The sequence below is a fragment of the Dipodomys ordii genome, unplaced genomic scaffold (assembly GCF_000151885.1).
Source record: "Dipodomys ordii isolate 6190 unplaced genomic scaffold, Dord_2.0 Scaffold270, whole genome shotgun sequence".
In the NCBI taxonomy this organism is placed as follows: domain Eukaryota; kingdom Metazoa; phylum Chordata; class Mammalia; order Rodentia; family Heteromyidae; genus Dipodomys; species Dipodomys ordii.
Genome location: NW_012267486.1, coordinates 491,073 through 494,795, shown reverse-complemented (window position 1 = coordinate 494,795; position 3,723 = coordinate 491,073).

Genomic DNA, 3,723 nt, shown 5'->3' with positions numbered 1-3,723 from the left:
ATATACAAGATGCAGGGCACCAACATCAAATACAGTGAAAACAGGGGTTATACCATGGGGAGGAACATACAAAGAAACAAAAAAATCGCATGATACATTAGAAACAATAGCAAGAAAGAAAAACCCACTTGTGTCCCTATCTTGGGGTTCATTTCGCTTCTTTATGGCACCTTGACTAATTCCACAACTTGACTATTGTAAATTGTAATTCAAAAACATGGGTGTGCAGATGTCTCTATTTTATACTGACACTTTAGGGTATAAGCACAAAAATATCAGTCAAGAATAATATTATATCATTTTAGATTTGGGGCAACCTTTATGCAAATTTCCAGAATAACTGCAAAATTACAATCATTCCAATAGTAGATGCTAGTTCTTTGTGATTCTTATATTTTTCTTTTGTAGCCTGGCTAGCATTTGTTATTTCTTTTCTTGTTAGTTGATATTCTGATTGTGGTAAGATAGAATTTCAATTTTCTTTGGACAGAATTTCAATTTTCTTTGGACTTGTATTTCTTTAATGACTAAAGAGGTTGAACATTTATTTATTGGCTGTTAGTTCTTTACCTTTGGGAAACTTCAGTTAATTTGCATATATTAATCTCCTTTTGTTTTTACTTTTTTGAATTCATACTAATTCTCACATTTCTGGTTAATTGTTTGCATATATTTGTTTTCATTTTGTAGACTTCCTCTTTTCTGTGGTATATGTAGAATCTTATAAATCTGATGTAATCCCATTAATTAATTCTTTCTCTTATATCCTAAGTTACTGACATTCTTTTTTTTTTTTTTTGGTCTGTCATGGGGCTTGAAATCTGGGCCTGGGCGCTGTCCCTGTACTCTTTATATCAAGGCGAGCGCTCTACCGCTTTAGCCACAGCACCACTTCCAGGTTTCTAGTGATTTATTGAAGATAAGAGTCTCACGGACTTTTCTGCCCTGACTGGCTTTGAACCGCAATCCTCAGATCTCAGCCTCCTGAGTAGCTATTATTACAGGCGTGATCCAGCTCCCAGCATGACTGGCATTCTATTGGGGAACAAGTAATCTGTGATTCTATTTTGAAATGCTTTCCTATTTTTCCCTCTAGTAGTTTCAGTATCTCATATTTTACATTAAGTTCTGTATGCATTTTGAATTAATTTTTGTATAGGATGAGACACAGGGATCTAGTTTCAGTCATATACGTATAGATACCTAGTTTTCACAGTACACTTTGTTGAAACAGACATCTTATGTTTCAGCATCTTTCCAAGAATGGTATGTCTGTTAATGCACTGATTTATTCCTGGATCATGTATTCTATCCATTTTCAACACATCTATTTTTTATGCAAATACCACACTGTTTTTGTTACTGTATCTCTGTAGTATAATTTGACATCAGATATTTTGATATTTGATCAAATATTTCTTGGGTTGCTTTGTTTTTAAATGAATATAAGGCATTGCATGATTTCATATGAATTCTAAGAGTTTTATGTTTTGTGAAAGATAGCATCAAAATTTGTAAAGACATTGCATTTAGCCTGTGCATTCCTTTGGGAGAATACAGTCATTTACATAATGCTAATTCCACTCAGTACTGAATACAAGAGGACAATTTCTTCATTTTTTCAGTGTTTCACAATTTTCATTGTGGTAGTCATCTATGTCCAACTAGATATGTTTGTAAGTGTTTCTGAAGTTACTGTGTGTTCATTGTTGATGTATTTATTTTGTATTTTTTAATTTATCCTATGTTCTTTTTTGTATATATTTGATTGTAAAAATAGTGCACAGAGGGGTTACAGTTACATGAGTAAGGTAATGACCACATTTCCTATTGAGCATTGTTACCTCCTCCTTTGTTTTTCTACTACCATCCCTTCCATCCTCCCCTCCCCAACTACTCCTTCCCTCCCCCCCGAAGTTGTAAATTTCATTTTCAATACAGTATCTTATACATCTCATTGTTACAATGGTTCTACCTATATATTTATGCATTTTGTTATTTCCCTTTCCCTTCTCAAATTGGAAAAAATGTATATACAAGATACAGGGCACCAGAATCAAATACAGTGATTCAATTCCACTTTCCTCATCATTTCTGACTATCCACTATGTTTCAATTCCTTCTACTATGTATATAATTTTGTTATTTAGTAGAGACCCAGACTTATATATACTAATAGTTTCCTTCATTCTTTTTCCTTTTACTTCCTTTATTTCTATTTAATACCCACTGCTTCAGGCCCTGCGTGCAATTCTGTCTTCCATTGGTTCCACTAGACCAAAGCAGCTTACAAGAGACCCTCTTATGTGATTTAGAGAATGTTTTGCTGCCAGAACTCTGATTATGAAATTTGGTGGGGGATTTCATTCACTTTATTGATTTCTCCTTTCACATTTACATTACCTCACAAGTTTAATTTAGTTGTTTATTTCCAATGGGGCAGGTAAAAGGAGTAATATACTCTTCAGTATCTGTTACTTTTGTTTGGCTTTTTGATGGTAGCCCTTCTAACTGCAAGGTCAGGGTGCTCATTGTGGTTTGACTGAGATTTATCTGAGAAAGCAAGAGAAGAAGAGATTGAGACAGTCAGAATAAAGATGCCCAAAGATACCTAGATATAATATCCACGAGAATATTTGTTTTTTTTTTATTGTTGTCAGAGTTGCAATTGGAATATAGAACCTCCTGTCTCCTAGCAGATGCTCTATCTACACTGAACCACAGCTCTAGCCCCATTATGCACTGATGATTTTGAAACAGGTTTCTCCCTGCACTGTTGGGTTCAACTTATAGACTGTAATTTCTCCTAGTTTTTTTTTTTTTTGCTTCCTTCCATATCTTGGAAAATAAGCACATAATAATACCCTGAGCTGCTTCTGTTGAGATAGACTATTATGACATATTGTTCAAACTGGCCTCAGGATTTGGTTCTTCCAATCTAAGTCTTCCTAGTGGCTAAGATCATAGGCCTGAACTACCATACCAGGCGCTTTTTAGTGTTTTTACATATGGTGAAATGAGGAGTTTACAATAACCTCCTATATATCTTACCAATCTCCAGAAGTAAAGAGCTTCAGGCACTAAATAAAAGATATCACAGTGACAAAGGAAGAAATCAAATTATTTCTGCTTTTAAGGGATATAATTCATATATCTGTATAGATATTTGTACATTTTATGTACATGATATGTGTGTGAAACTTTATTTTAATTCTAAATGTTTTAGAATGTGAAATTATATATTAAAAACCATGAGATAGTATTTGAAGAAAATAAAGATTCAAATAAAATATGAATTAAAAGAATTAATATTGTTAAAGTTTTCTACTATTCAAAGCGATCTACTGAAAAGTTCAATACTAAATTTCTAATGATTTTTAATGCAAAAAGAAAAATAACAAAACCAGAGAAATTGCAGCAATGAGAACAAAGTAAGCTCAAGGATGAAACTCGTTGTCTTTAAAATGTATTACAAAAATACTACACCAAACATTACATCACCTCTCATTAAAATATACACATATAACAATAAAACGAAGGTATCAGCCGGGCGCTGGTGGCTCAGGCCTGTAATCCTAGCTACTCAGGAGGCTGAGATCTGAGGATCGTGGTTCAAAGCCAGCCCGGGCAGGAGAGACCGTGACACTCCTATCTCCAATAAACCACCAGAAAACCGGAAGTGGCGCTGTAGCTCAAGTGGTAGAGCGCTCGCCTTGAGCTGAA